The following is a 25,980-nucleotide window of genomic DNA, read 5'->3' as shown; positions in this document are numbered from 1 at the left end:
TCGCTGAAGAAAGACAACCTAAAATTTTTGTCCCAGTGTCTTTGCAGCAGGAAGCTCCAGCATTTGCATTTGAGGAATTTGTTCATGGTCCACTTCAGTCCTGCACCCATGTAAGGCCTGTTAGAGCAAGTAACCAGCAGCCTGGATTCCCTGGTACTGTAAGATGGTTCCATTACTGATGCCCAGCTCTCAGCCATGCTAACCCCCATAGGCAAGTACTCCTAGTTCAGTTTATTCAGTCTGTATGAAAACCACATCTACATGGCCTCTCTGCACTATCAGCTGAGGCGTATTGCCAGGTAGGACCATTTGGGATGTGAGAGGTACCAGTGTCTAATGAACATCAACACAATAGTTACACAGGTTTGGGCTCAGTTGGTGCAAGCATTGAGAGCAACAGCAGAAGCCAGAAAGGCCAGATCTATATACATCTCTGTCAATGCCAGAAAAAAAGTGTCAGTTCCATAGCCTGGAGACTGATGGCTACTTAATGGCCTTTCTTCTCCACCTGTGTGTCAGGAGTTTTTCTCCTGTGCTTTCTCTTGAGAACTAAGAAATAAAAACTGGAAACTGAGAACGTGGCTTTTTTTTGCTTAAACATTTTATTTATTTATTTTTGCATCTTTTATTGTAATTAGTAAAAGGGTTACATGATATTTGCCACATAGAAGGTGCATTAATTCACATACATTGATACCCTTTCACATGTCTTGGTATCCATTTCCCTACCCCCCCAACATTCCCCACCCGTCTTGGTTTTCCCCCCTTCCCTATCAAATTTCAAATAACCAAATACAAATAAATTCAATATATCAGATAACAAAGTGAGATACTATAACAATATGAGATAACCAAGGCACAGCAAAGGAGATGAGAGACAACATAGTACACTAAGGACAACAGTCACTCATTTTATGGCTTTTGTTTCTATATCCTAGAGGTCCTTTCATTTAGCGTCATACTATATGGCATTATGTATCTAGGTTTTGCTCTATTGCAAATCTCTGCTAGGAGAGCCCAAGGTTTCTACTGATTATGAAAAATGAGGGAAACCATTGAGCCTAAGTTCCTTTGAGTCTGGCTTACTTCATTAACATGATTTTTTCTAAGTCTTTCCATTTCCTAACAAATGTGGCAATGTCATTCTTTCTGACAGCAGCATGGAATTCCATTGTGTACAAATACCACAACTTGTTGATCCACTCATCAACTGAGGGATATCTAGGTTGGTTCCATATCTTTGCTATGGTGAATAGTGCTGCAATGAACATTGTTTTGATAGTGGATTTAGTATGCCCTTGTTTCTGGATGGTTGGGTAAATGCCGAGTAGTGGAATTGCTGGGTCATAGGGAAGTTCTATGTTTAGCCTTTTGAGGCATTGCCACACTGCTTTCCATAGTGGTTGAATGAGTTTACACTCCAACCAACAGTGTAGTAGTGATCCCTCCTGGCCACATCCCATCCAGCATCTGTTATTATTTGTTTTCCTGATCCTGGCCATTCTAATTGGAGTGAGGTGGAATCTTAGAGTTGTTTTGATTTGCATTTCTTTTATGACCAGAGATGTTGAGCATTTCTTCATGTGTCTATAGGCCATTTTTGTTTCTTCTTCAGAGAAGACTCTCTTTAATTCTTTGGCTCATTTTTTTAATGGGATGGTTGTTACTTTGGAGGTTAGTTTTGGAGTGATTCAATTTTTTGAGTTATTGATATATTTTAGATATGAGGCCTTTGTCCGTTGTTTGGTTGGTGAAGATCTTCTCCCACTCTGTAGGCTTCCTAATTAATTTACTAGCTATGTCCTTTGCCCTACAAAAGCAGTTTAATGCAGTCCCACTTATCCAGCCTTTCTCTGATTTGTTGTGATTCTAGGTCCTTATTAAGAAAGTTTCAACCTGTGCCAAGGAGGCCTAGTGTATCTCCTATTCCTTCCTGTAAAGTTTTCAGTGTGTCAGCTTTTACCTCCAGGTCTTTGATCCATTTGGATTTAATTCTAGTGCAAGGTGACAAAGAAGGATCCAGCTTTAGTTTTCTGCAGGTGCTTAACCAGTTCTGCCAGCACAACTTGTTGAAGAGGCTGTCTTTTTTCCATTCAATTTTTTTGGCTCCACTGTCAAAGATTAAGTGGCCATAGGTCTGTGTTTTAATATCTGAGTCCTCAGTTCTATTCCATTGGTCTTCAGGCCTGTTCTTGTGCCAGTACCAAGCTGTTTTGAGAATTATAGCTCTGTAATAGAGTCTAAAGTTTGGAATTGAAATTCCTCCAGCGCTGTTCTTTCTGCTAAGAAGTGTTTTTGCTGTACAGGGTCTTTTATTATTCCATATGAAATTTTGAATTGGCTCTTCTATTTCTTTAAAGAATGCCATTGGGATATTGATGGTCATTGCGTTGTATTTGTAGATAGCTCTTGGCAAGATTGTCATTTTCACAATGTTGATTCTTCCAATCCAGGAGCACGGAAGGTTTTTCCATTTCCTTAGTTCTGCTTTAATTTCCTTTTTTAGGGTTTTAAAGTTTTTGGCAAAAAGGTCCTTTACATTCTTAGTTAAGCTAATTCCTAGGTACTTTATTTTGTTTGAGGCTATTGTGAAAGGAGTTTCTTTCCTGATTATTGCCTCGTTCCTCTCACTGTTGGCGTAAAGGAAGGCAGTTGATATTTGAGGGTTGATTTTATAGCCTGCTACTCTTCCAAAGCTTTGAATCAGCTCAAGGAGCTTGGGAGTAGAGTCTATAGGATTCTTTAAATCAGAATCATGTCACCTGCAAAGAGGGATAGTTTTACTTACTCTTTCCCTACTTGGATCCCCTGTATGCTTGCTTCTTGCCTTATTGCACTGGCTAGAAATTCTAGTACTATGTTAAAGAGTAGTGGAGAGTGGGCTTCCTTGTCTCGTTCCTGATTTTAGAGGGAATGGCTTTAGATTTTCACCATTAAGTGTAATACTAGCAGTAGGTTTCTCATACACAGCCTTTATTACATTGAGGAATGTTGCATGGATTCCTAGTTTCTCCAGAGCTTTTAACATAAAGGGGTGTTGGATCTTTTCAAATGCCTTTTCTGCGTCTATTGAGAAAATCATGTGATTTTTGTCCTTGCTCCTGTTGATGTGTTCAATTATATTAATTGATTTGCGTATGTTGAACCAGCTTTGCCTCCCTGTGATGAATCCAGTTTGATCATAGTGTATAATTTTTTGATGAGTTGTTGTAGACGGTTGGCCAGTATTTTGTTGAGAAGTTTTGCATCGATGTTCATCAAAGATATAGGTCTATAGTTCTCTTTCTTTGATGAATCTCTGTCTGGTTTGGGGATGAGGGTTATACTGGCTTCATAGAATGAGTTTGGTAAAGAACCTTCATTTTCAATTTTGTTGAAGAGCTTGAGGAGTATTGGTGTGAGCTCTGCTTTGAAGACCTTATAGAATTCAGCTGTGAATCCATCTGGCCCTGGGCTTTTCTTAGGTGGAAGTTCTCTAATTGCCATTTTGATTTCAGAGATTGAATTCGGCCTGTTGAATTGGGTTAGTTCTTCTTGGTTCAGTGTGGGTAGGTTAATATTGGCTAGGAATTCATCCATTTCTTCTAGATTCTCAAATTTGTTGGCGTAAAGGTTTGAGAAGTATTCCCTCATAATATTCTCGATCTTGGTAATTTCTGTCATGATATTACTATTTTCATCTGTGATTTTGTTATTTTGATGTGCTCTCTTCTTTTTTTGGTAAGATTTGCTACGGGCTTGTCAATTTTGTTAATTCTTTCAAAGAACCAACGCCTTGTTTTGTTGATTCTTTCTATAGTTTTTTTGGATTCCAAATCATTTAATTCTGCTTTGATTTTAATAATTTGCTTTCTTCTACTGGAATTAGGGTTGGTTTGTTGCTTTTTTTCCAGGAGCTTAAGATGAGATATTAACTTGTTGTTTTGCGATTTTTCCAACTTGTTGTTGTAGGCACTCAGCGCTATAAATTTTCCTCTGAGTATTGCCTTTGCTGTGTCCCAGAGGAGTTGGTGTTTCGTGTGCTCCTTACTGTTAAGTTTCATATACTGTTGGATTTCTGTTCTGATCTCTTCGATGACCCATTGGTGATTCAACAATGTGTTGTTCAGTCTCCATGAGTTACAGGATTTTCGTTGGTGGAGATGTGTGTTCAGTTCCAATTTGATGCCTTTGTGGTTTGACAGTGTGCATGGAATAATTTCAGTGTTTCTGAATCTGACCAGGTTTGTTTTATGGCCTAAGATGTGATCTATTTTTGAAAATGTCCCATGTGTTGCTGAGAAAAACGTATATTGTGTTGTTGCTGGGTGGAATATTCTTCAGATGTCTGTTAGATCTAGTTGGTCTATATAGTTGTTCAGTTCTAAGGTTTCTGTGTCGAGTTTTTCCCTTGTGGATCTGTCCATCGGTGAGAGTGGTGTGTTAAAGTTGCCGACAATCACTGTGTTTCGATCTACGTATGGCTTCAGTCTAAATAAAGTTTGTTTGATGAAGTTCGGAGCTCCAGGATATGGTGTGTAAATATTTAGGATCGCTATGTCTTCCCGGAGGAAAGATCCCTTTAGTAGTATGTGGTAACCTTCTTTGTCTTTTCTTACTAATTTTAGTTTGAAATCTATTTTATCTGATATGAGTATGGCAACTCCAGCCTTTTTATGGGGGCCGTTAGCTTGATAGACTTTATTCCAACCTTTCACTTTCAAAAGATGATTGTTTTTTTGGGTAAGATGTGTCTCTTGAAGACAGGAGAATGATGGCTCTTGCTGTTGTAAGGCAGGGTCCGCACTCCCTCCACTCTCCAGATCCAGTGGCCTGGGAGAGGAGCCTGGTGGGCGGGTGGGAGCTGGGACAGCTCCGCCTCCCCTGGTGGGATGCTGAGTCTTAGGGTCTGGCCGCTTGCCAGCTTCTCAGTCTCCAGTCAGAGGGCTGGGGGTTGAGCCCCTTGGGCAGGTGGGAGTTGGGACAGCCCCGCCTCCCTTGGTGTTGTGCTGGGTCTTATGTAGCCTGCCTGTCAATCTCTAGTCAATGGCCTGAGGGAGGGGGCTGTTGAGGGAAGGAACAAGATTCTAAATTCCTTGCCCTCCTGTTCCCCCCAGTCTTTTTTGGGCAGGGTGGAGGGGTCTGAGTTAAGTTCTATTGCTTGGCACCCGCTCTGCTTTCCCAATGTGTTTGGGGACGTGCTTTATTACTCACGCCTCTGCGTCTGTCTGCGGGTGTTTCACGGTGGTGGGGAGTCTTTCACTCCCCTCGGGTCTCCGCCACCGCCTGTGCTTTGCGTCTGGGTTCCACCGCTTGCTTATCTGGTTCCGGGTCTGGTTTCCACTGCTTCCGCCGTTCGTTGGCCCGGTTCTGTGCTGGTTTCTGCAGCAGTTGGGCTCCCGGCCTGGCGCACTCCACTGCCGCCGCTTTTCTTGGCTTGGAGCCGGCGCCAGCTGCCGCTTTTCGCGGCTTTCCGTGGCTTTCATGGGTTGGATCCGGCGGCGACAGGCTGGGGAGGGGTCCTCGCGTTCCGAATTCTTTGAGAAAGTTAGATGTAAGCTTTATCTGGATTTCTTTTCCGGTTTGAGTCCTTCTCCAATGCTTTTTGAGTTTGTTGTTGTGGATTTCTTAATGTAGTTGGCTCGTGGGACTCCCTGGTTCTCTCTTTTTTGTGAGAGAGAGCTAGGCAGAGTCCCTATTGTCTTGGGGCCATCTTCCTTCTCCGATAATGTGGCTTTGTGGTAGCTTGCTTGCCTAGTATTCATGAAGCTCTGCATTTGATTACTCAGATCCACATAAATAAAAAAACAGGAAGGGCACTGTAGCTCAAGTGGTAGAGTACTATCCATGAGTAATTGAAGCTCAGGGAATCTTCCTATGTTCTGAAATCAATCTCCAGGACTGGCAGAAAGGAAAAAGGAAAAGAAAATAAAAAGAAATGATGCACAGACCACAACACTCACTGTGCATAGAAGAGAGAAGACCCTCATATCTGAGCTTTAAGATACCCATGGATATTTTTGGCATTTTTGTGGTACATGAGCATATACCATCAGGAATCTGGAATGAATTCAGCCTGGAAAGAACTAGACAATGATCTTGTTTTCTAAATGACTGGAGCAAACCCACAAATCTTGGGGCAGTCCCTGACACTCTACAATTTACTGTATCAATCAATAAAAAGTCATTTTAAAAAGAAAGATAAGTGTAAGTAAAAAGATACTCTTTTTATCACCAAAGTATAAACGTTTCTGAAGGGAGATTGTGATACAATTCAGGCAGAAATGAGTTTATTTTTGAGAGTTTAAGTTCTGGAACGCAAGACATGGCTGTTTGCAGAGAGCCAAATTCTAGTGGGGCAGAGGAGCATCTGCATCCCCTGTGGAATTGACCACAAAGCCTGGGGAACCTCTTACTGTCTGTAGAAGGTATAACCAGGCAGACGAGAAAGTGACCTCAAAGCCTGTGATTCTCCCAGTGATCCCATATGAACAAGTTAACTATGTTAATGATATTTTCAGGGACTTCTAGGGAGGGTACATGTGATACTCACTGAGAAAAATGGGGTAAAGGTCTACATGTGATTTCACATGGAAAGTATGAAAGAGAAAAGGCCAAATTTTTCAGAACAGAATTAACATTCTCACCTTTTGATAGTTATAAAGTGGCATTGACTTTCTGGCTGTTTCCAGCTGGCAAGGGGACCTGATATTAGGGGTGGAAGAAAAATATTATCCTATAAGGGAGAATGAAGTTGTAACAGTTCGAGTGGTGAACATGAATGTGCATCCCTGGATGAAATCTGAAAGAAATATTATGAGGTAGGATCTGAAAAATAAGAAAAATTAAGTTATCAGAGGGCACACATATATAAGGGTCAGGGAAACCACCCATTCAGAAAGGAAAGGAAAACAAATTAGATGACATGTTTAGTTCCTGCCCCTTGAAATCTAGCCAGTTCTGGAGCTGGTGTATCATGCCCCTAACTACTTCTGACCAGTTAATATATAACAACTTTTTAGGAGAGAGCTGACTGATTAAGAATAAGCACTCAAAACCTAGGATTGGACTGAAGTGGTTACAGATCCAGTGAAAGGTCTTCAAAATTCCTGTAACTGCACTATAGATGCCTGGACTGTAGAGAGTGAATGGAAGACCCACTATAAATAGAAATAGTCGGTAACAAGTTCAAGCATGCAACTTTCTGTCCAGATAGAGGATAGACAAGCATTCATATTAAATAGGCATACTTATGCACTATTTTCATTTAACTTCCCTTATCTGGTTAGTTTTGAAAGGGCAAGCCCAGAGTGACTCCATTTAGGATTTGGTACCATCCCATCCATCTCCTCTTATCTATGTAGTTTTTCCCAAAAGCCTCTGGGTAGACCCTAGTTGCTAGGAATAACTCTGTAATAGTAGGTCTAGAACGTCTCTTCTACTTGCTCATAGCTGGGATGGCATGTCCTAGTGGCTTGATGTCATTCCTCACATTGGAGAAGGGTGACTGACAGATCAAAAAAGAGTAGAGGGCAAAAGACACTTTTAATTTCCAATTGAAGCAACAAGGTGAAGGGTGTAACTAGATTTTATGCAAGACTTGCCTGGAATTTATTAGAAATAAAGGTTTGATATCAAAATCTTCTCAGACCTGTCAGTCACTCTATTGGCATTACTGTAAAAGGGTCAAATTTGCAGTACCGAAAAACAATAGTCACAGTAAGAGCTTGAAAAAGCAACTGGATGAACAATATAGTTAATTTTTAACTGAAGATACCATTTTAGGATACTAATTAATATTGAAATCATTGTGATCTCTGTATCCATGGCAGTTTATATTCTTGAGAAATATATTAGACAAGGAAAAGGACATTCAATTTGAAAGGTATTAATTTGAAGGACCTTTATATAAACAATTAATTGATCTTTGCATTAGTTATGTAAAACTCTACAAGCTTAATATTACCCAAGCATTTCATGTAAGACAATACCCTCAGACATATTTGTAATTGAAATGAAAATTTTTGTGTTTTGTGCTTAAAATTTTCATTTTTTCTTTTGACCCTTGCAGTCAATCAGAGAGTTACAAACATCTATCAATCAATAACATAGGAATATATTTCAGCTCTGGTAAACACAAAGACCCTAAGAACTCTCAATGAAGAATAAACTTAAGCACTTCCCCATTACCTCCACACGGAAACAATAGATATACCCATACAATATCTCTCAGTAAGGAAAAGGTCAGAGGCCTCAGTTTTCGAGGGCAGGACATTGAAATCAGCTGTATGTCTTAGCTATGGATGGAACTGCAGATCAACAGCTTCCAAAAAGCAAAACAATGTCCAAGACCAAATTGAAATGTGAATTGATGGTAGAATTAGATGAAGGAGAAGCAACCATCTTGGTAAGAACAATTTCAGGCTAGGCTCTGATGGATGAGAACTCTAAAACTTTCATTAGAATATTGGATTGGTTTCAGGTGATACAGAGTTTCAGAAAGCCAGCTATAGCTCTGCAAAAGTTACTGGGTATCTTTTTTGTATGCAAGGTTATCTTGGACAATATCAACCTCTAGTATAAGACTAGGTGCTAGAGCTGGCTCAGGCTCTAGATCTTGAACTAATGATAGCATTACTACTAGAGGGTGGACTGGGAATAGTCTAGCAATTTTCCTTTGTGTGGAACAAAAATGAATCTCTCAGTTAACTAGACATCAGAAGTGAGGATGAACATAGCACAGATAATCATTCTACTACTGAGCTATCTGCCAAAGTCAGTGTTGTAGCTATAAATCAATTTTGGGCCTTTGATTCAGAATGAATACTGCAGTTGGTGATCGAGTTGCATGACGAAACACGGTACTATTTATTACTGTTTTAAGTCTTTGCAAAGGAAAAGTAATGCAGGATTTGCCAACCCACAACTTTCAATAGAGAAAAATTTTCACCTTCCTTCTTTTGTATTTTAGGGTCCCTTTACTTCTGGCCCAAGGCCAGTGATAAACCCCCCCCCCCGAGTTTTGTTCCAAATCCTCAATTTGTGGGGCACATCACATCAAGAGTAAAAGGCCTACCTCGTGGCCCAGTGCTCACTTCCTGGTTTTGGAGATCCAACCTGCCTGTCTACTGGTTGGGAGGTTTGGCTATGGTTTGTGATGTAAAATAAGGCTACCTCGAGCCGCTCTCTCTGACCACACCTACCTCCCCCTGTCCTGCCTACTTTTATGTTAATAGATTCCTGCTTCTTACTTTAGCCCCTGGAATCTTCCCATTAAACGAGTCTGCTGTGACATTCTACCGGGCGCATCTGTGCCTTCCCTCTGGAGAAGGGAGGGCTGGGTGAAGGCTGCCAGCCGGCCCTATCCTTCTCGGTCTCATCTTAGTCGGGGCATGTTCTCTTTGCCCTTCCTGCTGGTCAGCAGGCAAAGAGTGCTAAAAACCCTGACACAATTCACAGATAGACTCTATTTTTCAGTCCTGCAAAATTAACCATCAGGCTTGGCTTTGATGGGCTCTTGAACCTCCAGTTGGGCCAAAGGAAGGAAGGCATGGCACTCCAGGTCTGACTCAAGCTTACATGTTCAATTTAACCAGGGGAGAGGTGCACTCTAGACATACAGAGATCTCTCAGTAATTATCTTGCCACATGGCCAAGGTACAGGTGATGGCAATCGACAGGACAGAACCTGAGTCCATAAATTACCTTCTTTATCAATGTGTTGTTGCTGGGGATCAGTGATGTCCACTATCCATTCAAAGAGCAGAAAGCACAAGATAAGCCCCTTTTGAATCCTAGGTGGTTACATTCTATGCGACCCAAATAGTTACTGAGGACAGCTTCCAAGGAGGAAACCAGGGACCCAGTGTTATTTAAAAAAAAGCTTCCCTTTTCTGAGAGTTCTTTACATTAAGTTCTCTGTCATATCAATGTCTTGTTACATAACTCACCTCTTAGCAGATATCTCAAATGGAGCTCAAATCGGTACCTAACCTCCTGTATCTTCTTTCTCCTTTAGCGAAATCCAAATATCACCACACTGAAAATACCATCTCTGCAGAAAAAGTCACACTCATATCAGGTTATGTTGGCTCTTGCCTGTAATCCTAGCTACTCAGGAGGCTGAGAACTGAGGATCAAGGTTCAAAGCCAGCCCGAGAACAAAAGGACCAATAAACCTTTAGAAAATGGTAAGGGGGGCTTGCCTCAAGGGTAGGATAGTAGCCTTGAGCTGAAGAGCTCAGGGCCTTGCCCAGCCAAGTTCAAGGCCCATAACCCCTCCCCCCCAAAATACTCACTTTGTGAGTTAGTTCTGTAGTGTGAAGTACAATCTTGAGTAGTAGAGAATTTCATTATGCCTAGTCCATGCAGAATTCACACCTACTGAACCTGATTACAATTTATAGTGTTAATGTCTAACTTTCCATTGGCTAGTGTCAAGTAGAGCTTGCATTTTTGTGATCATTTCAGTAAACTAAACAAATGATTCAGTGCCAGGTGTGTGTTGGCAAACTTCCAGTAGACAGACAGGAAAGGTGGGTTGAATATTTTGGAGAATTCACCAACTCTAAGAAGTGAAATCCAGTTCTAGAACTCCTTGTAGAAAGCTCACCTGTGCCCAGGTAAAATGCCAGTGTTTTGTTCCATAGTACCCAAATGGTGTTAGGGATGACAATGTATACATACAATGATTATGAGTGTATAGAGATACTGCATCTGTTACTCAACACATGAAATATTTTGGTATTACTCATTTTTATAATAAATGCACTAGATTTCCTAACGTGGACAATTGGTAAACTATTTAATACACTGCTAATTCTTTTTTACCATATATTTTACTGTGATTAATAGCAGGGTTACATTATATACATCAGATAGAAGGTGCATAACTTCACAAACATTGATACCCTTTCTCGTGACATGGTCCCCATTTCCCTCCCATCCTCCCCCCAGATCATCTTGATTTCCCCCCTTCCCTATCCAATTTCAAATAACCAATTAAGCACATCTAAATTATATCAGACAACAAAGTGAAATATTGTAACAATATGATATAACCAAGGGATAGCAAAAGAGATAAGAGATAGCGTAGTACATTATGGACAACAACAATCACTCATTATATGGCTTTTGTTTCCTTATTCTGGAGATCCTTACATTTAGTGTCATACTATTTGGCCTTATGTCTCTAGATTTTGTACTATTGTAAATCTCTGCTAGGAGAGCCCAAGGTTTCTATTGATTATGACAAATGAAGGAGACTATTGGGCCTATGTTCCTTTGAGTCTGGCTTACATCACTTAACATGATTTTTTCTAAGTCTTTCCATTTCCTTACAAATGGGGCAATGCTGTTCTTTCTAACAGCAGCATAGAATTCCATTTTGTATAAATATCACATCTTGTTGATCCACTCATCAACTGAGGGACATCTGGGTTGGTTCCATATCTTTACCATGGTAAATAGTGCTGCAATGAACATCGTTGTGCTAGTGGATTTAGTCTGTCCTTGTTTCTGGATGGTTGGGTAAATGCCAAGTAGTGGAATTGCTGTGTCATACTGGAATTCTATGTTTAGTCTTTTGAGGAACCGCCACACTGCTTTCTATAGTGGTTGAATGAGATTACACTCCCACCAACTACACTGATAATTCTTAAAAACACTAAATTTATAAATGGTTCCCAATTCAAGCTTCTGTTCTGTGTTCTGGAAACAATTGCTGGATGTAGATTGACTTCTCATCCATGAGTCAAGCTGGAATATTCTGTCTGCAAATGCTCAACATGTGTACACACAAGGACAGCATATATGGTGATTAAATGTTTCCTCTCAGAAAGATTCCTTCTTTATGACCACAATTCCAGACATCTTATCCTGTGGCAGATATTCCAGTATTACCTAAATTGTGGATGTTTCTTGTTTTTCTAGAACCCAGAAATTTAAGTACTAAAACTAAAAAAAAACAACACTAGACTATTGATAGTAACATCAATGAAACATTTTGTTTAGGTAGTCACTTTCTGAGTGAAACTTCAAATAGTTCACTAAATAAGAGCAAGAATTCACAAACGAGATTACACTGAATTAAAGCATTCAGTAAAATGAAGTAAAAAGTCATTAATGTGAATAGATGGCTACAGAATTATCCAGGAAATAGCTGGTATGTGATTAATAACCAGAATATACAGAAGCCCATAAAACTAAAATCTGAAGGAGGCAACATTCCAATTAACACATTGGCAAATTAAAATAATTATAATCCTCAAATATAGAAATTAAGTGGATAATAACACACAAAGATATTTCAATATCCTTAGCATAAAGATTATGTAAAACAAAATGACATTGATGGTTTCCAGACTCCAGTGACAATATAACATCAAAAATAAAATTTAAAATGCTCACTGGTATGAAGGAAATGGGAACATTTACCCATAATTCATGGGAATGCCATTTCATACATTCATCTTGGAAATGCATGAACTTTCATGAAACTACAAATAGATATAGGTTATGAATGAATGCTTCTACTCTAACAATCACCCAGAGAGGTCTTTCATGATTTCCAGTATCAATCTGTATGTAGACAAAACCCTTCCCCTTATTTTCTGAACAGGAATTCTGTGCTCAGTGCACGCATTTCATAGGCAAATGGCACAACTTAAGGAAGCTACCTCCCTCTACTCTGAGGTCACATCCTGGACATACTGGTCCTGCCTCCTTCCAACACTGAGAGGGTCTCTGGATCTCACCTGCTCCCACCTGCCTAACAGCATCTTCTCCCAGGACACTGAAACTGGAGACGGAGGGGCGCTAAGACCCTGCCTTCCAACAGCAGGTACGGTTGTGTGTAAGTCTGTTTGCCAACAGTTGACTGAACCAAAAGTAGGTGACTGAACCACAACTAAGTGGAGTGTCCTCTTGCTGGGAGCCTCTGGCAAGGCAGCACAAGGGGGGCCCCCACTGAGTCACAGAAAGACTCTGCCAAAGCTGCCTGAAACACAGAAGGGAAATGAAAAGCAAACCAGAAGGAGTCTGAGCTCCCACACAGAAAGCCAGAAAGGTGTGGCTCCGCCCTCCAGAGCCCTCTTCCTCTGCTGGGCCCCATGCCTGGGAACAGGGCCACAAGCTAGCATGCTCCCTCCTGGAAACTCCCAAACCACATGGCATTCGCTGGGGCCTGCCCTGGGAATAGGTCAGGCAAACTAGCCGCCAGCCCCACAGTTGAAGACCCCAAACTAATGGCCCACAGCGGGACTTCTGGTTGGGCTAGCTGAGAGCTAGCTGTTCAGTGGCACACAGCCTTTGGGAATGAACTGACACACCTGTAAAAGCTGCAATCTCCCACCCAGGCAGCAATAGAGCTAATTTGGCTGAGCACCACACAGATCCCCAGAACCACCAGCCCCAACCAAGTAAAGACCACCACCTACTGAACACTGAGGGAACCTACAACAGTTTCAATTCCAATGTGGCTGAAATCACAATGACAAATCATGAAATATGTAAGTAATCAAATTCCCACACAAAGCCCAAAAGGAAACAAAAATGAAGGGATGAGAGAGATGTTGCCATCCAAAGAAATGAAACCTGAAGAGACAGGAAACATGACCTTGTTCAAGGAGATGATTGCAGACATGACTAAACAGATCAAAGAAGAATTCCAAAAATAATTCTAGGAACATAAGCAGGAAATAACCAAGGAGCTCCTCCATCTTAAAAGAGAAATAAAAAACATATTTCTCTAGAAGAAAATATTAATATGCTCACAGTAGACATGATCAGCTAAGTGTCCACAATGCAAACAAAAATGGAAACATTATGCAACACATGGTAATGGAGAATGAGACATCAGGAATGGAAGATAAAACACAAGAGCTGGAACAGAGAATCATCAGTCTGGAGAAATCTGTCAGAATTCACCAAATAGAACTCCAGGACCTGGCAAACACAGACAAGAAATATAATCTTTGTCCAATAGGTATCCAAGAAGGGGAGGAGTTTCTCAATAACGGAATAAAACCCTTATTCACCAAGATCATAGCAGAGAATTCCCCCAACTTCAAAAGGAAAAATACTCACATTATTGAAGATTTCAGACCTCAAAGCAGGCAAGATCTTAGAAAGAACTTGTCTAGACACATCATAGTAAAAACATTAGACACGAATACTAAGGAGCTAATCTTAAATGCCACAAAAACAAAGAAAGAGCTATACTAAAATAGGAAAAAATTAGAATAGATGTCGACCTCTCCACGCAAACCCTAAATGCAAGAAAAACTTGGGAAAATATCATTCATGCCCTGAAGAACAACAACTGCCAACCCTCACTGATATATCCAGTGAAACGAGCATTTACATTTGACACAGAAACAATAATATTTCATTCCAAAGGAAAACTATATGACTACAGAGACACTAAAGCAGCATTACAAAAAATATGAAATAATCAAGAACAAATTGGAGAATAGCAAGAACTCCCATCAAGAAGCTATCACCTATAAATCTGTAAACACAAAGGGGGGAAAAGAGAGACAAAGAAACTCAGAAGTAAAAAAATATATGTTGTGGCATTTGTACACAATGGAATTCTATGCTGCTGTCAGAAAAAAAACGACATCGACACATTTGTTAAGAAATGGAAAGACTTAGAAAAATCATATTAAGTGAAGTAAGCCAGACTCAAAGGAACTTAGCCTCAATGGTTTCCCTCATTTATCATAATCAGTAGAAACCTTGGGCTCTACTAGCAGAGACCTGCAATAGAGCAAAACCTTAATACATAAGGCCATATAGTATGAAGCTAATTGAAAGGACCTCCAGGATATTGAAAAAAAGCCATATAACGAATGATTGTTGTCCTTAATGTACTATGTTATCTCTCATCTCCTTTGCTGTCCCTTGGGTATCTAATATTGTTAAAGTATCTCACTTTGTTATCTGATATATTGAATTTATTTGCATTTGGTTATTTGAAATTTGATAGGGAAGGGGGAAAAAACAAGACAGGGGGTGGGTGGTGGAGGGGGAGTGTAATGGGTACCAAGACATGTGAAAGGGTATCAATGTATGTGAATTAATGCACCTACTATCTGGCAAATATCATGTAACCCTTTTATTAATTACAATAAAAATATATAATGACAAAGGACACTACACTAACCACTTCTCCATAATTTCCCTAAATGTGAATGGGCTGAACAATCCAATCAAAAGACACAGACCAGCAGACTGGATTAAGAATCAAGACCCTTCAATATGTTGCCTCCAAGAGATCCACCTTACTGCCAAAGACAGAAAAGACTCCAAATGAAAGGATGGAAAAGAATTTTCCACTCCAACGCACCGTGACAAAAGCAGAAGTAGCAATATTAATTTCTGACAAAATTAACTTCTTCGTAAAATCAGTACCTTTATATAAAGATGGCCACTACATATTAGTAAAGGGGACAATTCAGACCCAGAATATTACAGTTATAAATATTTACCACCAACATGGGAGCAACCAAATTTGTCAAGCAAACTCTCTTAGAATTACAGAACAAGATAGACTCAGAAACAGTCATAATGGGAGACATCAGTAAGCCACTGTCACCAAATGACAGATCAACTCAACAAAAGTTAAGCAAAGACACCATCAGCTTAAATGACACCATAGCCCAAATGGGCTTAATATATACACACAGACTTTTCCATCCAATGGTGAAACATTATACATTTTTCTCAGCAGCACATGGAACATACCAGAAATACATTATATAATTGTTCATACAGAAAACTTAAGCAGATACAAGAGGACTAATATAATCCCATGCATTCTATCTGATCACAGTCAGACTAGTTCTGAACAACACAGTAAAAGGCAAAAAACATTCAAGCACTTGGATGCAGAATAGCCCACTTCTGAATAAGTCCTGGGCTATAGAATAAATCAAAGAAGAAATTCAAAATTTTCTTGAATGTAATGACAATCAAGATACACCACAAAGGAAGTTATGAGACACAGCAAAGGCAGTTCTAAGGTTCAAATTTATTGCACTAGGAGCCCATATTAAAAAGGGAGAAGAGCATGTAAATAAGCTAAAAAATAAATTGAAGCAACTAGAAGAACAAAAAATAAATTCTAATACAACTAGAAGGACAAAAATAACAAAAATAAAATCGGAAATATCAGAGATTGAATAAGATCTAGTATACATAAAATTCATAAATCAAAACGTTGGTTCTTTGAAAGAGTCAACAATGTTGACATACCCATGGCAAGATTATTCAAAAAAAGGAGAGGAGAGACTCAAATAAACAAGATTAGATACCCTACGGGAATATTCATAACTAATATCCAAGAAATTCAGTACATTATGAATAAGTACTACAAGGGCCTATATTCGAACAACAGGAAAATCTAATTGAACTGTATGACTTCTTAAATAAATATAGGCTACCCACATTGAACCATGAAGAGGTAAACAAATTGAACTAACCAATTTCATACAATGAAATAGCAGAAGCAGTCAAGGAAATGACAACCAAGACGAGCCCAGGTCCACATGGTTTCACTGCAGAATTCTACAAGACATTTAAAGATGAAATAACACCTATACTCTTGAAACTCTTTCGAGAAATAGAAACAAAAGGAGACATAGCAAACACATTTTATGAAGCTAATATTACACTCATCACCAAACAAGGAAAAGACACAACATAAAAAGAGAACTACAGTCCTAACTCTCTAATGAACACATACGCAAATCTCCTCAATAAAATACTAGCCAACAGAATCCAGAAACAAATTTAAAAAATTACACACTACGATCAACTAGGCTTCATCCCACAGATGCAAGCCTGGATAAACCTTTGCAAATCAATTAATGTAATAAATTGTGTCAATAGAGTTAAGGATAAACAAACATATGATAGTTTCTCTGGACTCAGAGAAGGGAATTTGACAAAATGCAGCATCCATTTATGTTGAAAGCACTAGAAAAAATAGGAATAAGAGGTACATTTCTTAAAATAATTAAAGCCATATATGACAAACCTACCGCCAGTATTATACTAAATGGAGACATATTGGAACCATTTACCTTAAAATCAGGAACTAGACTTGGATGCCCACTCTCTCCATTTCTCTTCAAAATAGTGCTGGAACACAGTCAGAGCAATAAGGCAAGAGAAGGACATCAAAGGGATCCACAAATACAAAGAAGAAATTAAACTATCCCTATTCACAGATGACAGGATCATTTATCTGAGTGACCAAATAGGCTCCACTCCGAAATTTCTAGAATTAATAAACCACTTAACAAAGTGGAAGGATACAAAATTAACCTGCAAGAGACAGTAGCCCTCCTGTACAAAAACAATATGCAAACAGAAGGCTAAATCAAGGAAATGATCCCATTCGCAATAGCCCCCAAAACAATAAAATACTTAGGAATTAACTTAACCAAAAAGGTAAAGGAATTATTTAAAGTAAACTATAAAAGACCAACAAAAGAAATTAAGCAAGACACTAGGAAATGGAAAGACATCCCATGCTCATGGCTAGGGAGAATCAACATAGTGAAAATGGCTATACTGCAAAATTGATATACAAATTCAATATAATCCCGATTAAAATCCCAAAGACATTCTTTATTGAAATAGAAGATATAATCCAAAGATTCATATGGAACAAGAAAAGAGTAGAATAGGCAAAAAAATTCTAGGCATAAAGAGCAATGCAAGTGGTATCACAAATACCGGACTTTAAACTCTACTATACAGCCACAATGACAAAAACAGCTTGGTATTGGCACAAAAATAGACCAGAATATCAATGGAATGGAATAGAAGATCCAGAAATAGAGCCACATACCTATAGTCCACTTGTATTTGACAAAGGAACCAAAGATATGCAGTGGAACAAACACAGCCTATTCAATTATTGGTGCTGGCAAAACTGGGCAGCCACATGTAGAAAACTAAAAATTGACCCTAGCCGTTCACCATGCACAAGCGGTAACTCAAAGTGGATCAAAGACCTCAGTGTCAGACCAGAAACCTTAAAACAGTTACATGATAGAGTTGGAGAGACACTGGAACTCATAGGCACAGGCAAAAGATTCCTGAATAGAATCCCAGGGTCACAACAGATTGGAGAGAGACTCTATAAATGGGAACACCTAAACGCAAACAATTTCTGTACAGATAAAAGAATAGCCAGAAAAGTAGAGAGACAGCCAACCAACTGGGAAAATATATTTATCAATAATACATCAGAGAAGTGCTTAATATCCAGTATCTACAGGGAACTCAAGAAACTCATCCCCTCCAACCCAACAAACCAATCACTAAATGCACAAGGGAACTAAAGAGAGAATCAAAAGAAGAGGTTACAATGTCAGAAAGCATATGAGAAAATGCTCATCATCCTTTGTCATAAAGGAAATGCAAATAAAACAACCCTAAGATATCACCTTACCCCAATAAGAGTGGCCAATATTTGGAACTCAGACAATGACTGATGCTGGTGGGATTGTGGAGGAAAAGGAACACTACTTCACTGCTGGTGGGATTGTAAGCTAGTTCAGCCATTCTGGAAAGCAGTGTGAAGGTTTCTTAAAGAACTGAAAATAGACATTCTCTACGATCCTGCCATACCACTCCTGGGCATCTGTCCTGAACATCATGGCCCAGTATATGATAAGGACACTGCTCAGCTATATTCATCTCTGCACTATTCACAATAGCCAAGCAATGTAAACAATCCAGATGCCCAACTGCGGATGAATGGATATAAATAATTCTATACACACACACACACACACACACACACACACACACACACACACACACATACACACAATGGAAATCTACATAGTCAACAGACAAGACAGAATAATGGCATTGACAGGGAAGTGGATGAATCTAGAATGAATCATGTTGAGTACGACAAGTCAAGACGAAAGGAACAATAGGTGCATGGTATCCTTAATATGTGGCTATTAGATACAAAGAGTACAAAAGAAAAATCTCAATAGTTGCATACCTAATGCTATAGACATGGTATTGGAAATATAAACACAACTACATAGACATAAAAAGCTATGACCCTATAGACATGTTTTATTACATAGTTTAATATGTGTTTATGAAAAACAAACCCTCAATCTAATTTTAATTATGTTCTAAAATCTAAGTGCCAGTGAATGTATTTAGAGATTAGATTCTTGAATACATGTTTTTTTAAATAAGTCATTTCAAATATTATGTAAAAGTCGGTGTTAATATATTATTTAATAAAAATTGCCTGGAATGTGTGATCCAACTAGGAAGTTACTTTGCAAGTCCCCATGCCAGATTCAAGTACACAACCTCCCCTCTTGTTTCCCATGTAGGAAATCTCAGCTTAGCACTGTATTACAGAGGTAATTGGCACAACTGTAGGCAATTACCCCTCTTCTCTGAGGTCACATACTGTACCACCTGTCACACCTTCTACAGGCCATAGAGCCCCTGGTTTAGCTGTCGGTTGACAGGGAATGGCTTTTGCTTTTGCATAGGCTCTTGTGTTTGGGCATGGTCTCTCCTGGATTGAAATCTTCCTGTTCACCCTTTCCCCATAGCAGAGATGACAGGCCATAGAGCCCTTGGCTTAGCTGTGGTTTGAGTCGGGATGTCGATAACTTTTGAGACGGGTTCTCAGGTGCAGATTTCCCAAAACCTGTAAAGTCTCTCCACTCTACTTTATTTCCTTGATTTCCGTTTGCTTATTTAGCTCAGGAGCTTTTCTCTCATTGGATATTTGTTGGAGTTCGGTCTTCTTTTTGTTTGTGGAATCTATGAATTTGTCCGTTTTTCTATGAAAACCCTTTATTATGGCCTCCTTTATGGCTTTTTCTGATTCACGTATCTCCTTGTTTATGGTTCCTCTCACTTAGCTTAGGCTTCCTCTCATCTTTTTCTGTATGTTTTCATTCTTTTAATTGATCATGTTTATCAATTGCATCTGTATAGCATTTAGAGGACTCTACTCCTGTTTTCCCACTGACTGCTCCATTGCCTGTTTATAGTGGGTGGGAGATGCTATTCCTTGATTTGCCATTTTTCTTGAGTTTCTTATTCTGCCCATTTGAAAATGGGAGCAAGATTGATACTGGACACCTTTAAAATTTTTAAGATATAACCAACCTAGAGATCTTTATCTGACCAGACAATAGTTGTTCACAGATTTAGATTTGTATTATTACTCTCTCTATCTTTTTGTGCACTTACAGATAAATCTAATACCACCACCACCATTTTCTGACCAAAAAAATAAAACCCTCAATCCAATCTCTATTGCATTTAAGTCCCTCTGGACCAACAGAATTACTGGACAGCTAGATATACAGTATTGCTCAATAATTATCAATTGTAATTGCATGCATTCTAAAAGTTGAAGATTATACAGAGGATCAGAGATAGAAAAATAGCATGAAAGACAAGAGAGGAGGTACAAAAAGAATAATGTAGAAGTGTAAGATTAATATAGTAATGAAGAAAAGGGACAAAATAAGGATAGCTCACCTAAGGTGATAGAAAGGTAAAATAGTTTATTACAAATTTTACAAAAAAACTAAGGAACAAAAGGCGCATGTTATCCTTAACATGTGGCTATTAAACCAAAAGAGTACAAGAGCGAGGACTCAAGATTTGCATACCCAATGCTATGGATATGATAATGGAAATATAAGCATAACTATATAGACCTAAAAACCTATGGCTCTATAGACATAATATTTTATGCCATAAATTAATATGTTTCTATGACATACAAACCCTTAGCCTAATTTTGATTAAACTCTAAAAACTAAGTGCCAGTGACTGCATATAGAGATTGCCTTCTTGAACACTTGTTTGTTAAATCTGTCATTTGAAATATGATGTAAAAATCAATGTTAATAAATTCAGATTGATTCACAGCTGAATTTATAAGGTCTTCAAAGCAGAGCTCACACCAATACTCCTCAAGATCTTCAACAAAATTGAAAATGGAGGATCTTTACCAAACTCATTCTATGAAGCCAGTATAACCCTCATCCCCAAACCAGACAGAGATTCATCAAACAAAGAGAACTATAGACCCATTTCTTTGATGAACTTCTCAACAAAATACAGGTCAACCATCTACAACAACTCATCAAAAAAATTATAAACTATGATCAAACAGGATTCATCACAGGGAGACAAAGCTGGTTCAACTTACACAAATTAGTTAATATAATTCAACACATGAACAGGAGCAAGGACAAAAATCACATGATTGTCTCAATAGATGCAGAAAAGGCATTTGACAAGGTCCAACCCCCCTTTATGTTAAAAGCTCTGGAGAAACTAGGAATCCATGGAACATTCCACACTGTAATAAAGGCTGTGTATCACAAACCCAAAGATGAAGCCATTCTCTATAAAATCAGGAACGAGACAAGGATTTCCACTCTATTCACTCCTCTTTAACACAGTATTAGAATTCCTAGCCAGAGCAATAAGGCAAGAAGCAAGCATGAAGGGGATCCAATTAGAGAAAGAGGAAGTAAAACTTTTCATCTTTGCAGATCACATGATTCTGAATTTAAAGAATCATATACATTCTACTCCCAAGCTCCTTGACCTGACTTAAAACTTTGGAAAGGTAATAGGGTATGAAATTAACCCTCAGAAATCAACTACCTTACTCTTTGCCAACACTGAGAGGAATAAGGCAACAATCAGGAAAGCAATTCCTTTTGCAATAGCCTCAAAGAAAATAAAGTAGCTGGGAATTATCTTAATTAAGAATGTAAAGTACCCTTTTGATGAAAATGTTGAAGCCCTGAAAAAGGAAATTAAAGCACAACTGAGGAAATGAAAAAACCATCCATGCTCCTGGATTGGAAGAATCATCAACGTGAAAATTACAAATCTTGCCAAGGGCTCTCTACAAATCCAATACAATACCCATCAATATCCCAGAAAGAACAGCGCTGGGGGAATTTCAATTCCAAACCTTAGACTCTATTACACAGCTATAATAATCAAAACAGCTTGGTACTGGCACAGGAACAGGCCTGAATACCAATGGAATAGAACTAAGGACACAGATATTAAACCACAGACCTATGGCCACCTAAATCTTTGACAAGATAGCCAAAAAAATAGAATGGAAGAAAGACAGCCTCTTCAACAAGTGGTGCTGGCAGGAATGGTTAACACCTGCAGAAAACTAAAGTTGGATCCTTCTTTGTCACCCTGCACTAGAATTAACTCCAAACGGATCAAAGACCTCGAGGTAAAAGCCCACACACTGAAAATATTACAAGAAGGAACAGGAGATAATCTAGGCCTCCTTGGCACAAGTCGAAACTTTCTTAATAAGAATCACAACAAATCAGAGAAAGGCTGGATAAGTGGGACTGCATTAAACTGCAGAGCTTTTGTATGGCAAAGGATATAGCTAGTAAATTAATTAGGAAGCCTACAGAATGGGAGAAGATCTTCACCAACCAAACAACGGACAACGGCCTCATATCTAAAATATATCAACAGATGAAAAAATTGAATCACTCCAAAATTATTCTTCAAAGTAAATACCATCCCATTAAAAGATGTGCCAAAAGCTTAAAGAGTCTTCTCTGAAGAAGAAATAAAAATGGCCTGTAGACACATGAAGAAAGCTCATTATCTCTGGTCATAAAAGAAATGCAAATCAAAACAACTCTAAGATTCTACCTCACTCCAGTTAGAATGGCCAGGATCAAGAAAACTAATAACAACAGATGCTGGAGGGGATGTGGCCAGCAGGGATCACTACTACATTGTTGGCGGAAGTGCAACCTCATTCAACCACTATGGAAAGCAGTATGGCAGTTCCTCAAAAGAATAAACATAGAGCTCTCCTATGACCCAGCAATTCCACTACTAGGCATTTATCCAATTGTCCAGAAACAAGGACATACTAAATCCACTAGCACAACAATGTTCATTGCAGCACTATTTACCATAGCAAAGATATGGAACCAACCCAGATGCCCCTCAGTTGATGAGTGGATCAACAAGATGTGCTATTTATGCACAATGGAATTCTATGCTGCTTTCAGAAAGAACGACATCTCCCCATTTGAAAGGAAATGGAAAGACTGAGAAAAAATCATACTTATTGAAGTAAGGAATACTCAAAGGAACATAGGCTCAATGGTTTCCTTCATTTGTCATAAACAGTAGAAACCTTGGGCTCTCATAGTAGAGATTTGCAATGGAGCAAAACCTAGATACATAAGGCCGTATAGTATGACGCTAAATAAAAGGACCTCTAGGATATAGAAAGAAAAGCCATATAATGAGTGATCGTTGTCCTTAATGTACTATGTTATCTCTCATCTCTTTTGCTGTCCCTTGGTTATCTCTTATTGTTACAGCATCTCACTTTGTCTTGTGATATATTGGATATATTTGTATTTGGTTATTTGAAATCGGATAGGGAAGGTGGGATAACAAAATGAAGGGTGGGGGTTGGGGTGAGGGAAATGGGGACCAAGACATGAAAAAGGATATCAATGTATGTTAATTAATGCACCTTCTATCTGGCAAATATCATGTAACCCTTTTATTAATTACAATAAAATATATGAAAGAAAAATTAGAAAAATAAGATAAAACTTATTAAAAGAAGAAGACTAATGAGAAGAATACACAAAGAAAAGTGGAAGGTATGTATAGGAGAGTTCAATGATGAAAAAATTTGAAAAGTAAAAATAAAAAGCAGAAAAATATAAAAGAAAATCAAGAAAAAAGGTGGGGGAGATCCTACACATTTGTGAATTCTTAGACAAGAAATACTAGGGTTAAGAACCAACAAATTAAAAAGCAGGTCATTGTATCAATATAAATATTATTTGTATCCAGTCTGCACCGAATGCTGTCACTATGTTTCTAGGAACAACCACAATGACAGAAGGAAAGCGGTAAAAAGAAAAGAAAATAAAAGAAACTAATATTAATATTAAAAAAACAGGTGTAAGTAAAGTGGCAAAAAATAAGAACACATAAAAATGCAAATAAAAAGTATAGGAAAAAAGGATATTCTTCAATTTGTTTTTTGTTTTTTGGTGGGGGTGTTTGGGGACAGGATAGGAAACTCATGTCTACACTAAATTTGGGATCCAAACCCTTCAAAAATCTTTTTCTCTTTCGATTTGGATTTGTGATTTTTCTGATCAGTTTGCTAGATTGGGCAGAAAAATATAGAAACGTAAAGAATCAGAAGCGGCTTTGTTTACCAGGACTACAGCCCCACCCAGGGGGAGGAACTTCTGCTAGTGCCGGGGGTGGACGTCTGGCTAAGCTTCCTGTAGGACATCCTTTGCCCTTGTGAATGATGGCGCTGCCAGCACCACTTCTCTGGCTCCAGATGGTTTGGCCGGGTCTTTGCCAGCAGTCAAGATGGCACTGCTCTCGGCTGGTGGGGAAGGGGATTCCTTCCTAATGCCGTTCTGCTAGCAGAACTGGAAACTTCTCCACAGAGATAATCCCAAATTGCTGGATTTTTTTGGTTCCGTGAAGCTGACAGGTCCACGCCATTGCCGGGTGACAGCTCTGAGCTCACCCAGGCTCTCTCTGGATCTGTCTGGAGCCGTCAAATCTGTTCTGCTGAGAGGCGCTGTCTGCTCAAGCTCAGGAAGGAAGTTTCGTCTGTGCTGCTGAGAGGCACTGTCTGCTCAAGTTCAGGAAGGAAGTTTTGTCTCCCTGGCCGTGGCTCCAATTGGCTCTACACTGTCTTTTGTGCCTGTTTTCTGCCTTTTTTCTCTCTGACTGAGATCTCTGTGGTGCTAAGCTTACTTAGGATCGATCTTTGTGTATGAGCTTTCCCTTATGATGCTAGAACTGGTATCTTGGTGAGAGCTCAGAAAGACTCACACTGAACCGCCACCATCTTCCTCTGATCTCCTTCAAATTATTATTTTTATAAGTGAGAACATAAATACAGGCTGGGTTCTGGTGATTCACACCTCTAATCCTAGCAACTAAGGAGGCTATGATTTGAGGACTATAGTTCAAAGCCAGCTGGGGCAGTAAAGTCCGTGAGTCTCTCATTTACCATGAAAAAAAAAGCTGGAGGTATTAGAGGACTTGTGTATCCTAGTTACTATGCAGTAAAAATAGTGAAAATTCAACCAGTGCACATGGTAAATCTTCAGGTTCTTGGGATGAGCTGTTCTAAGGGAAGTGTATGTATGCTATCAATGCAGGTGAAGAGATGCAGTCAGAGCAGTACAGACTAATTCCTAAGGAACATTAGGAGTCCAGAGCATACTTCTGGACTTGTTGGTTTCATTTTGTCCACTTGTTATTGTCTTCACTGATGTCACTTCTCCATCCTCTGTGGCCACACCGTCTCCCTGTATAATCTCTTCCCTGTGGAAGTCCTCTTGATCTGACTCCCTCCATCTTTTGTAGTGTACCAGGCAGGTTGATCTCTCTCTGTCTCTGTCTCTCTCTGTATATGTCTCCCTGTCTCTCTGTCTCTGTCTGTCTGTCTGTCTTTCTCTCTCTCTTTCTCTCTCTCTCTCTCTCTCTCTCTCTCTCTCTCTCTCTCTCTCTCTCTCTCTCTCTCTCTCTCTCTCTCTCTCTCTTTTGGAATAAACCCTTGTCCTGTGGAGTAGTTATAGTAGCCCTACTGCTTGCCACCTGTGCTTCAGAATGTACACACTCAGTGATGCAATCAGTCCGGGGCCAGAAGAGATCTGGCCCCTTCCACCTGGAGTAGGAGTTCCCAGATACTCCAGGTGAGCAGGGCATGCCTCAGGACACCATTTGCTGATGGTCGCATTCAAGGACGTCCCTATTTGATGATGTGGTGGCCACCGATCGATCTGTATTTAGCGAGCATGTTTTCTAAAATAAAGTTAGATATGCACCGAGAATCTGGTCTCTGGAGTCTGTGTTCCTGGGATTATTCTTGGGCTCCGTCTTCACCTTACCCCCACTCCTAGATGTCCG

At 39.3% G+C, this 25,980-nt stretch overlaps 1 pseudogene; it reads right to left on the bottom strand.

Moving 5' to 3' along the window:
• Positions 1-25,980, bottom strand: part of LOC150042555 (vomeronasal type-2 receptor 116-like) — a 49,562-nt pseudogene that overhangs the window by 22,738 nt on the left and 844 nt on the right.

This window comes from Megascapheus bottae, chromosome 35 (genome assembly GCF_031878675.1).
Source record: "Megascapheus bottae isolate mThoBot1 chromosome 35, mThoBot2.hap1, whole genome shotgun sequence".
NCBI classification, from domain to species: Eukaryota; Metazoa; Chordata; class Mammalia; order Rodentia; family Geomyidae; genus Megascapheus; species Megascapheus bottae.
The sequence above is the reverse complement of the archived record's forward strand: the minus strand, read 5'-3'. Positions and strand labels throughout refer to the sequence as shown.